Below are 13,479 nucleotides of genomic sequence, written 5' to 3'. Positions count from 1 at the left end.
CTCCTGGCAGTGCTCACAGGACCAACTGAACCTGGTTGACTGCATACAAGGCAAGCGCCCTCCCCACTGTCCTATTGTTCCAGCCCAAATAAAATGCTCTTAGGCTAAAATGTACTTTGCATTATTTCCAGGCCAAATATGTCAGGTTCCACAGGGTGCTTTTTCACACTTTCTTTCAAACTCTCACTGGAGCTTGGAAACCTGCCGCCCCCTCCGCTGTGCTCCTCAGGTCTGGGTGCAGACCCCTGGCTGCTGCTTTCATGGGGCCTAATCTTATGAGTCCATCACTGTGGGCTGGGAGGAGCTGAGTCAGTAGCTTTGGCTAACCAAGTGTTAGGTCTTCTGAGATCTTATTCACCTGTAGACCTGGTGGGCAGGTGATTTCTCACCTGCCACCAGATGAAGCAATGGCAGCGCTTCTTTGGTTCATGCCAGCTCACTCCCAACCTTGTTTCCTGAGTTTTGTGGATCTTGTGCAGCATGCAGCTTACTTCCACTTCCAGCTTATTTCTTAGTACTTTCAAAGCCTGCACCAGAGGTTTGTCGCTGGCCTGCCAGACATCCATTCCAAGGGATGCTCATCTAGTCCACATATACACACTGCCAACACCATGCTCCCCATTCCACTCCTGTGCTTCTGTGCTTAAGTTGACTATGGTACACACATCCAGTGGGACTCTCTGCTGGACTCAGGTCAGGGTCTGCACTCAGTCCATTCCTTAATGCAGGGTTTGCTTTGGGGTGACACTAGATTCCTTCATTTTTTTCTACCTTTGCTCATTCTGCAAAAATGTTTTGCTACAGTTACAGTGCTTATTGATGGCACTCAGTATTCACAAATGAATGAAAGAATTAGTGTATTTAGCACACTGAAAATCCTTATTTTATAAACACCATGTTAAAAGTACTTGGAGAATAGAAATTTCCAAGACCTACTTATTTCGTTCTTTAAATTCAAGGACTTGCTATATGTTACTTTGAAAGTAGATGGAAGATCTATGAAAAATAATCATGTATGTTTAATAATGATTTTCAAGTAGTTAAGAAAGGTGAACTTTCCTTTGAGTCGTTCAAGTTCTGATGCCACTTTTTACATGAAGAGGTCCCATGGCTGACTCTAAGCATTTCATTTTCAGTCAGCGAAACAATACAGGGTATGATTTATTTCACCTTTCCTTCCTTCTTTCCTTCCTTCCTTCCTTCCTTCCTTCCTTCCTTCCTTCCTTCTTTCCTATTTGTTGTTTGAATATTATCTCATTAACTTACTTTTTAATTCCTCCTCATACCTTATATCCCTTCTCATATACCCTTTTTATCTCCTTGAGTTAACCAACTTTAGTTCAATTATCAATATCCAATGGTTTGTCTTTTTTATTTTGTCTGTACCTCATTTTATATCCTTATATTGCATATAAGGTGAAATGAAACAATATTTGCCTTTTACTTTCTGACTTATTTGTTTGATATAATTCTGAGTTCCTTTTGTTTAGTATTAAATGGCAAAATTTCATCTTTTTAATTCATGACTAGTGTAAATAGAACACATGATTTTTATTGTAGGCACTTTGGTTTCATTCATATTTCAGATATTGTAAATAAAAATGTTACAGTGATACGATGTTTCCATATTGAGAGAGAAGTACAAATGTATGGTTGCTGGGTCATAAGCTAGCTATATCTCTACTTATGTAGGCTTTGTAGCACTTTACAAAACAATTTTACTGGTTTACTTTCAACCCCTGGCATAAGAGTTTTTCTCCTCCACTTGTTATTGCAGCTTATGGCATGAGCTATGTATGCAGGTATGAGTTGATATTTCATTATGGCCTTATTTTAGATGATCAGTGATGATAATTTTTTCATATGCTATTGTATAACTGTACTCTCTCCTTGGAGCAATGTCTATTGAAATATTTGTCCATTTCTTTTAGTTGTCTTTAAGTTGGGATTGTCCCTAGATTCCTTCATGCAAAGCAAAGTCCAGCCCACTGAACTATCTCCCCAGACATCACTTTTTTATATAACCCACTTGCTATTCTAATACGAGAGTACTCTTTTTCAAGAACCACGCAGATTTTTTCCTTAAAAGACCCCCCTATTCCACTTATTGCTTTAGTTTCTTCCTTTAACAGGCTCTAAGTTGCACCCATGTAGCTGCACTGGTGTCCTTCACCAGGTCACCCTTTCATTGGCCCTTCCTCTGTTGTAAAGACCTTTTCTTCACATCTTTTCTTCCTATTGAAGGTATATTCCTTCTGCAACCATGTAAGCTCACAGATCTGTTTCCAGTGAACACATCTCTGCAATAAAATTTTTTAAATGATGCAAGAGAAAACAAACCACCATGAGAGAGAATCAGTTGAAGTAGCAAACTATAAAATCAAGACAAAATGAATGTAGAAAATAAGATAGATTTAGAATGCAAAATTTGTTTCATATTTATAAAGAAATAAAAGGTGGAGATATTGAAAAGACATAAAACTATTAAAGTGATCAAATAGAATTGAAAAATAATGATAGCTACAATGATAAAAATGGAATCACTGAAATTAAGAATTCAACTGCAATTGCAAATTAGACACAACTTGTTAAAAGGGACTCAACAATTAAAGATAAATTTGAAATCAATAACTAAAATATACCACAATGAGACAGATGGAAAAGATGTAAAGAGATAGAAAACACAAAAGTCTCTCAAATCTCCACAACGAAAAGGAAAATAAATCCCCAACTGCAAGACTTTATGTTAGAACTATAGAACATCAGAGTCAAGATAGGATGTCAAAGGCATCTGGCATTGGAATAGTCAACAAGCAGCAATAAAAGTCAGAGTGGAAAACTTTGAAAGGTCTGCTAGGGCTTAGTTATTAACCAAGGACTATCGATTCATTACCCAATCCTCCTCTCAGAGTAAAACAAAAAAAGAAAATCAACCTATATTCATTACCTTTATCTTTCAAGAATTGAAGTGATATAAAGTTTCAAGAGTATTTAAATGTTACCTGATTAATATAACAAGAAAGAAAATTGATTTCAGAGGGCAGTTATGTTTAGCTAGAATCTGGTCGTTAGTTTACAGAGGGTCTAAGATTCTAATCACGTATTTGAATGACTTTGAAATTGCATGTACAACAACACCTGTGTAGTTTGGTGGAATTAAAAGAAATATGACAAGATTAAACTAGGTTTAATCTGGCACTCTACTTGATCTAATTGTTACTCCACTCTATCAATTAATTGCACATTTATTCATTCAGTGTTTTCTGTTGAGCATATTAGTTGTTAAAGAAAATGTGTTTAGGAATTAAAGAGTTAGTCGGCATTTACGTACCATGCAGGCATGCTGGCTTCAAACCTTCGTACCCCATATGGTCTCCTGAGGCCCACACTAGGAGTGACCAGGTATAGACCAGGTGCAAACCCTGAGCACAGCCAGGTGTGGCCCCTTGAAAAAAACACAAAAAAAATTTTAAAAAATGTGTTTAGAAAGGTTGAATAAGAACCTTGAAAAGTGTGAATTTTTCATCTAATAAGTATGGTTGGCTGAAGACTTTGACTGCACATCGATGTAAGCTATGATGAGAGGCACTCCAGGGCAGATCTGTACGATGCAAATTGATTAGTCACTTTAGACAATACTTAGATAATAAGGTAGATTACAAAGTTAATCTCGAATAACTTAAAAATGTCTCAGTTTTTGGGCCATGGAAATGATTTGGTGGTAGATTGTCTCCCTGGCATGTGAGGCCCTAGATTCAATCCCCAATACCAGAAGAAAAAAAACTCAGTTTTCTTTTTTGATTTTTATTCAGACAGCCTTGATTTACAGTACTCTTAAAAACAGATTCCAACACCATCCCCACCACCAAAATGTCAGTGTGCTCCACCAATATATGTCAGGGTCCCCTCCCACCTACCCACCCATTCCCCATAATATCCTCTTGGCATACTAAATTCCATAATTATTACTCTCAAAAATATTATATCAGTTACATTTGGTTAACTTGAAATTGTTATAAATCTACAAACCAAATTCCTTGACTTCTTATTCAGCTTATGTTTATTGAGTTTTGCTGTTCTTAATTCTCATATTTCTTTTTTTTTATGTAGGAGTACTGTTATTTATCCAGCCACCGATTAGCTGATTGAATTGTGCATGAACGCCACCTTACTTTGTTTTTCATTTTTTATAATTTTATTTATTGGATCACTGTGAGAGCAGTTACAGTTACTTCAGGTCTAAGTCTCGGTCATACGATGTAACACCCGTACCTTCACCAGTGCCCATTCTCCACCCTCAACAACCCCAGTATACCCCCATCCCACACCCTCCCCCTACCTGTGGGGCAGATGATTTCCACATTACTCTCTCTCTACTTTGATCACATCCAATATTTTGACCCAACATTATTATTTGAGATTTTACCCCAGCACTCAGATCTGCTGAAAAGGCAACAGTAGACAATTTGTTTTCTATTGCTGGTTATGAATAACATATGATATCGCAGGGCTGTAGTAGTGGCCACACGATTTTGAAATTCTGAAATTTTAACACTTAAATCTGGAGGGATTTCTGCCAAAACCTGCTGGGTTCTGAGATTTGCTACTGAGTCTCTGGGATCATGGCCATTAAGCAGCTGGATCAGGAGCCAGAAAGGCCCTTTGTGGGCAATGACTTGGGGTCTCATTGGAGTGGGGAGGACAGGACCGGCTCCACCCCGATTCTGTGAGGCCCAACATGTCTTGTCACTGTAGGCTCAAGCCTGACTGTCCAATGGCCTCTGGAGGATGGCAGCCACCGAGCCACCAAGGGGGAGCAGGCAGAGGGACAGCACCCTTTCCCCCCTGGGGTGGCCCGACGACAGTAACCTACTGCGTGGTCTGGACGCATTTCTGCCAAAAGCCGCTGGGTTTTGAGATTTCTTTCTGAGTCTCTGGGATCATGGCCGTTAAGCAGCTTGATCAGGGGCCAGAGAAGCCGTTCATGTGCGATGACTTGGGGTCTCGTCGGGGTGGGGAGGACAGGACCGGTTCCACCCCCATCCTATGAGGCCCAACATGTCTCGACACTGCGGGCCCAAGCCTGACTGTCCAGTGGCCTCTGGAGGATGACGGCCACCAAGACATCAAGTAGGAGCAGGGAGAGGGATAGCACCCTTTCCCCCCTGGGGTGGCCCGGCGACAGTAACCTATTGTGGGGTCTGGATGCATTTCTGCCAAAAGCCACTGGGTTTTGAGATTTGTTTCTGAGTCTCTTGGATCATGGCTGTTAAGCAGCTTGATCAGGAGCCAGAGAGGCTGTTTGTGGGCGATAACGTGGGGTCTCTTTGGGGTGGGGAGGACAGGATCGGCTCCACCCCCACCCCATGAGGCTCTGCGTGTCTCGTCACTGTGGGCCCAAACCTGACTGTCCAGTGGCTTCTGGAGGACGGCAGCCACTGGGTCGCTAGGGGGAACAGGCCAAGGCACGAAACCTATTCCCACCTGGGTTGGCCCAGCACCTGTTACCTACTGCAGGGACCGGACGCATTTCTGCCAAAAGCCGCTGGGTTTCGAGATTTGTTTCTGAGTCTCTGGGATCATGACCATTAAGCAGTTCAATCAGGACAGAGAGGCCATACCTCCAATTATATAGCTGAGCTGGAGGTGGTTTGTGGGTGTGTTTCCCACATATCTAACTTTTGGCCATTTACTTTCTTGGTAAACTTGGTAAACTTTGCCAAAGGCACAGCAGCAATTTTGGTGCATCTGGAAGTCTGACGTTGCCATCAAGCTGCTGATGCACTCACCTCACAGGTACAGATTGACCTGCTGGTGGCACCATACCCCCAATTCTCATATTTTCTAAATAAACATAAATAATAACAGCAATTTCTCCTAAAGGGTTATTTAAATAATTAAATTATCTAATACAGTTAAAGCACAAAGCAACTATGACATGTTGCTAATAACTCTAATAACTGTTGGCTTCTTTTATTTGGAAGTCAGCATTCTATTCTTGCCATGGTTTCTAGTCACAGACTATTACTGCTTGAGAGTATTTTAATTGCTTGAAGATTTAATAGTGATAATAGTAGCATGGTATGTATCTATCTATATATATTTGTGTGTATTTGTATGTATGCATATGTTTATATATGTGTAAATGCATAAATATATAGAGATGTGTATATATGTATTACACATATGTATATATATATAAGATTCTTGAAATTGTGTTTTAAACTTCTAACTCCTAGTATAATTCTTATGTAAACTCTGAGTATCATTTTTCACAATCTTAAAGCTGGAAATTTGAGCTAAATACTAACATATTTTGTTTCAAGTTTTGTATTATTATAATTAAATAGGCTGGCCCAGGACAAAGTGAAATGATTAGTTGTACACATATGGAAATGTAGTGTGTATTATGCTGCACAGAACTTTTCCTTGAAGAGCTAAGTATCAACAGGATACGACAAAGTCACAAATAGCCAGATATACTTGATTTTTTTAATTGCCTTTTCTGGGTCCTTTAGAAATCTCTCTAAAAGCAAGGTATATAAGGGAAAGATTTTCAATGAGTGTAAACATTAAATTACATTAGTAAAAAATTGCTGATTAGAAAAGGTATTGTAACATCAATTTACTCTAGGCAAGATCCGGAAACAAGTGTCCAAAGCCAGAAGAATGCATAAGGAGAATGTGGTAAATACACATATGGACTACTACTCAGCCATAAGGAAAAAAACAATTCTTTCTTAATTGACAACATGAATGAAATTGGATATGGTCATGTTAAATGAAGCTTTGTGGGAGATAGAAAAATATCAGGTGATGTCTCTTAAAAGGAGATATAGAGAAAGAAAACACAGGAACAAAGAAAATCAAAGATCAGCCCATAATCTCAGGCAGAAGAGTTATTTTACCAGAGGATATGGGTGTAGGTGAATTAAATTTCAGAGGAGATTGAATGGATGGTGGTTGAGGAATTTGGTAGTGATTGTGGTGTGATCACTTGATCACTTGATCACTTGACATCCCATTACTCATCTATTTGCTCGAGCAGGTGCCAGTGATATCTCCATTTGTCCTTGTCATGTGCTAACATCGCCCAATGGCGTCTGCTCATTCTAGGAACACAAAAAGCCTCAAACCGATTGCTCAGAGTCTTGTCGAAGAAGTCTGACCATCTCAGGTGGGCGGCCACGCAATCATTTGGTGTCCCGTGGAATTCAGTTGGTAATGGCTCTAGTCCAGCGGTTGTCTCCAAATCTCGTTACTTGTCCAGCCCATCTGATTTGTGATGCCTTGGGCAAACAAGACAGCATCCTGATTCTTGATCGTTAATGGAGGTTGGAACTCCAGATTTTTTCTCTCATTTGAGTGAAGCTTGATACTCCAAGCATAGCTCTTTGGATTCCTCTTTGGGAGACCCGAATAGTGGTCTCAGTCAATAATCAGGGACGCTGCCTCCTTTGCCAAGGCGTCGAAAATCAGATGCGCTGGACACATAATGAGATTTGGAGAGGGCCACTGGACTAGAGCCGTTTCCAACTGGATTTCATGGGATGTCAAAAGATTGCGTGACCGCCCACCTACGAGATGGTCAGACTTCTTCGTCAAGACCCTGTACAATTGGTTTGAGGCTCTTCGTGTTCCTAGAACAAGCAGATACCATTGGACTACACTAGTATGTGACAGGGATGAATGGAGACATTACTGGTGCCCGCTCGAGCAAATCGATGAGTAATGGGATGTCAAAAGATCTTTGTAAGCAGAAGATTCATTTTATTCCTTTTGTATTTTTATTCCCTGATGATTTTCAGGGCTTATTCCTGGCTCTATGCTCATGCACTCAGGACTAATTCCTGGCATTCCTAGGGGGAACATATGGGATTGCAGGAATCAAACCCAGTTCAACTACATGTAAGGGAAGCATCCTACAGACTGTAGTATTGCCCTAAGAAGATTAGATTTACAAAGTCTGTACTCATACTGTATTAAATCTTCTCAATTGTAATATTTTGACTTCAATGCATAAATAACAAATGTTTGACTTTTTGCTTTCAGACTGAAAAAACTCACAGATAATTGATGTGCATTTGGATGACTTAAGCTTATTTTAATATTTTTTTTAAGAGGTGGGGATTGGGTCATGCTTGCTTTTGTGGCTTTTGTTTGGGACTTACTCCTGACTCAGTGCTCAGGGAACACTTTTGGAAGTGCTTGGGAGACCATATGAGGTAAAATGGAATTGAAATGGAATTGGCTGTGTTTGAGGAAAGAGCCCTGCCCTTGTACTATTTCTCTCATCCTGAATTTATTAATCTTAACATATGAACAAGTATTATATGTATACTAATATTGCATCAAAGACAATTTGCTGACTCTCTGCTGCTTAGACCTTGCTCTGAAAGTTTTTCATTTTTTGCAGTTTTTTTCCTAAAGATTTTCTACTTCAGTTCTATCGGTTCTGATAGTAGTTTTCTCATTTCTGCTCTCATGCTTTCTTATGCCTTATTTATTATCTGTAGATCTACTTCCTTGAACACTCACATCATGGTGTATGTAAAGTCACTTGATCATAGAGTGCATTGGTACTTGCAGAACCTCCTGAGATATTCACTCATTATCTGCTGGGCTTTCACAGAACTGAGTTTTGGTGGGGGGTGAGGGAGTAAGCAAAGGCTGAGAGGGAGAGGCCTTGGAGTTTAGCAGGAGGGAGGTGGGTACACTGGTGATTGGTATGGTGTTGGATTATGTATGCATAAAGCTGTAATTAACAGATCTTTAAATTAAAATCAATAAAGATAAAAAGAAAGGCCCCAAAATACAGGGGGAGAAGGATATAAATAAAGTGAGGGGAAGGGAAGGAGAGATAAATAAGAAGCAAGGGCAAGGGGTCAGGGGGACTCAGTGGTGGTGTTAAGGAATGATAGAACTAAATATATAAACCCCAAAGTCAACCACACTAAGACTGTGAGACCCAAACTTTGATAACCGAACTTAGAAGGTGACTATCAAGATGGCAAGCTGGGGATGAGGTGGGTGGGAAAGAGAGAGAACTTGAGAACACGGGTGGAGGGAAGTTGACACTGGTGGCAAAATCAGTGATGCAGCATTGTAGGTCAAAAGCCCAATTATGAATAACTTGGTAATTCATGGTGCTTTAATAAAATAAAAGTTTAAAAGAGGAGAAAAAGGAAGGAATAAAAGGTTGGCTGACTTCTACACTGCTTTTTCGTTGTGTCTATTGTGCTGTGCAAGTCAACCTTTGTCATTTGTAGTAAAGGAGCTTACTAAAAAATATGCAAAGGCGAAAAATAAAACGAAAATCTTGGATTCACAAATGAATCTCGGAATAGAGAGCTTGTTGCAGAGATAGACCTTGTGCCAGGATGAGTTCACTGGGGCACCTCAGATGGGACCAGGTGTTGACCCTCTGGCTGCTCCAAATGAACCCGAGTTGCCACACACCTCCAGAACCCAATCGCTGCCACCCTCACAGTCAATCTTCACAGGCTTATCCCGAGTCCCCCATGCAAGAGAACAAATCTACTAAAAAACCCGGGTATGTGTGACCAGTGACTGAAAACTCCGGGCCTCAAGGAACTGGGAAGAGACACCCCTTCCCATCTCCCCGCTCTTCCAAGGTCCTGGTTGTCAAGCCCACAAACTGCCTCCTGGTGCCATTTAAGTGTATTAGGGCCATGAGCCAGAGATTCAAAAATGAAATCTTGGAAAAGAGCAGCTCACTGTGGAGATGTCTCTGGACCCAAATTATTTAAAATTTTAGAATTCCAGGAGTGTACATCTGCTTTCTTGGCCACACAACATCATATACAGTTTTTTTTTTACTTTTTTATTGAATTACTGTGAAATCACTGACCATTACAGACATCTCATACTACTCATAACAAGCAATACAAAGTAATAATGGTCATGGAAAAGTGTAATGGCAGTGGGATTGATGTTGAAATATTGAATGTAATCAATTATTGTGAACAACTTTATGAAAATAAAATTTAAAAATTAAAAATAATTAAAATATTTCATGGGAGCTACCAATCTTGTATCATGGAGCTCACAAAACAGTTAAATGACTTATGGGACAAAATTGAGCATACCAGGTCTACTTGGAGTTACACACCTTCGAAGAACTCAGGAAGATTCTATTTCCTGCAGGATAGTGTCTGTAAGAAGATGTTCAGTGACATCAGGCTAGAGAAAAGGAACTTCAGAATTGCTGATTTGCTGGTGGAGAAGGAGACTTTAAAGTCCATATTCTGAAGTATAATTTGTATCCAGCCCCAAGATTGCCATTTTATACTCTGGGAGGCTCAAACTGATGATTTTCTTTATTGACAAGTTTGACCCCCTATCTTCTTTTTGGTTGTTTATTTTAAATGATTAGATCTTACACAGACTGGAGCAATAGCACAATGGCTAAGGCATTTGCCTTGCACGTGGCCGGCATGGCCAATCCGAGTTCTATTCCTCTGCCCCTCTTGGAGAGCCCGGCAAGCTACCGAGAGTATCTTGCCTGCACGGCAAAGCCTGGCAAGCTCTCTGTGTCATATTCGATATGCCAAACATAGTAACAAGTCTCACACTGTTACTGGGCCCGCTCAAGCAAATTGATGAACAATGGGAAGACAGTGACAATGACAGATCTTACACAATCTATGTATGAAAACTTTAACTACAAAGAACATATTAGGGTTTAAATTATCTTTTTACTCCTAGTTTTGACCTTTAATTTAAAAAACCTGATTTTAAAGTGTGCCTGTGAGTAAACTTAACTAAAAGCAAAATATAAAGAAAAGCAAGATTCCACTCCATGTTGCTCTTTTCCTCCTTGGTTTCCCCTCTCACAGCAACTTTATCTTCTTTCTGGTTGATTGTTTTGTGACTCTGTAGAATCTTGGGGCTCTGAAAGATACCATCAGGTCCCCACCTCTCCTTCTGCTCGAGTTTAAGACTGATTTCTTACCACAGCCACTTCCTTTATGAGGAAAGGCAGAGGGAACTAGATATGAGGCATTAATACATGAAGCCAGAGCCTGTTTACAGCAGCAAGTGTGAGTGTGTAATGTGTGAGGATTAGATCTGGCACGACTGAGCCACATGTCTGTCAGATTAATATCCAAGATATAAAAAGCACTTGTAAAGTTTAGCAACAAGACCCAGGAAATCCCATCCAAAATGCAAAGAAAAGGGGCTAGCCTTATTTGTATAGACTTTCACACAGCAAACTTGGGTTCTATTCTCAGACCACCAGGACTGAATTTTGAGCACAGAGCCAGGAGTAAGGCCTGAGCACTGCCAGGTGTGGCACACCTCCACCCACCTACAGATAAGGGGGAAAGATGAATAGACTACCTCAGAGAAAATAGACAGCATATATATATATATATATATATATATATATATATATATATATATATAATGCTCTGTATTCATTTTCAGAAGGGACATGAAAAGCAAAATAACAATGATGTACCACCTCACACTAGTGAGATTGGAACATATATAAAAGAACAAAACAAGTGGTGCTAGCACAGATATGGCAAAAAGAAACCCTTATCTACAGCTTGTGGGAACGTTGATTTGTTTAGCCATTTGAAAAACAATATGGACACTTCTCAAGAAAATAAAAAAAGTGAGCTTTCATATGACTCACCAATTTCATTTCTTGGTATCTACCCAAAGATCCTAAGGTCACTATTCAGTGAAGACAATTGTGCTCTGATGATTATTGCAGCACTATTCGAAGTAGTCAAAATCTGGAAACAACTCAAGTGTTTGAGAGCAAGTGACTGGATAAAAGAAGTTGTGGTATATATACACAATAGAGTACTTCTCAGTTATAAGGAAAGGTTAAATCATGCAGGAAATAATAAATGGCTGAAGGCAACAGAACCTGAGCTGTAGTCTGCAGAGTGAGCTTACAGTTAGACTCTTGGTTTGACTCTTGGAGAGAACTTAAGACAAAGGTGAAGGAAAGTGTGCTTTCTAATGGAGTGTGTGATGTTGGAATGTTGTGTGCACAAAACCCTTTCACCAACAACATTATAAATTATAGTGTCACAAATACAATTTAAAATTTAAAAAATTTTCACTTACTGCCTGCAATCTACTTTTAAAAAAGTTTTGTTTTTTAGGTGCTGGATGGTGGGGACATTCTTAGTTGTGCTCAGGATTTATTCCTGGTTCTGTGCTTAGGGATCACTCCTGGTGTGTTATTTATCTCACCAGCCACATATAATTGACTTATTTTTCAAACTAATTTCATCCAAGATATGTGGGGATCATGCAGTGAAGTTTGGTAAGGTTCACCACAACAAGCCAAAAACCATGAATGGTTCAGTGTTTATTACTTTGGCCAGTAAAATGATTTAAATGATAGATTTTAATTGTAAATGAATTCTCGAGGGATTGTTGACTAAGAAAAATCCTTTGAAAATACTATTCAAAATTATTTTATTATAGTTGAGATAACATGACTATAATAGTGTTCAATTTTATGGTGTTGATATGCAAAGTTACCACCACTGAAGTGTCTCCATTGTCCTTCTCTCATTTCTAATCACCTCTTCATTCCCCTCACCTTTGCTCACTCTGTTTTCTTTGTTTTGGTATTGTTTGTTTTTGTTTTTGGACCATGCCCAGCGATGTCCAGGGGTTACTCCTGACTCTGTGCTCAGGAATTACTCCATACAGTGCTCTGGGAACCATACAGAATGCTTAGATTTTACCCTGGTCAGCCAAGTGCAAGGCAAGCTCTGGACTTCTCACACTCTGAATCTGAGTTTTGTAACCCAAGGGTAACAGTTGTTACAGTTTATGTCTCTTTCCTTGAGTACAGAGAAGTTGTAGGTTCTCAGTATATTTGAGCACTTAACTCCCCAACCTCCCCTGATGCCCAGCTTTGTCATTATCAATATGGTCCCTGAGGGACTTTTTCTGTGTGCTTAGTGTGCTACACGATTTCCCACCCAAGGGAGAAATTGTTCCTTGCACTTAGATTTGAACAAAATCATGCACAACTTTTGTCACCCCTTCATAAGACTGGCGATGGCCAGGGTGGGAAATGGCACCAGATGAAAAACAGGGGACAACAGTTGTTTGGCAGCCTTTGTAACACCCCGAAAACCCTTTGGCTTCACATAATAGTTTTATGTCAAAAAAGATAAGTCGGAAGGAAAAAAAAAGGCAAGCATGGGGTGATCTCACTTAATCTGTATATGTGGAGAAACAATACAAGGGAATGACAATATTGACACTCTTAGCCTGGGATTCCAAAATTTAGACTACCAAGAAGTGGGGTTGGTGGTGGCAAAGAGATTATTAGAAGTAACCTTAGGAGTCTATAGAGATAGTACAGTGGGGAAAGTGCTTGCCTAGCATGCAACTGACCTGCATCCCCTGAGACCTGCCAGGAATGATGCATCTCAGAGCCTCACTGAATGTGACCTCCCCACAAACAGCAACAAC

Source organism: Sorex fumeus, unplaced genomic scaffold (assembly GCF_029834395.1).
Source record: "Sorex fumeus unplaced genomic scaffold, SorFum_2.1 ptg000063l, whole genome shotgun sequence".
Classification (NCBI taxonomy): Eukaryota; Metazoa; Chordata; class Mammalia; order Eulipotyphla; family Soricidae; genus Sorex; species Sorex fumeus.
Note: the sequence above shows the minus strand (reverse complement) of the source record.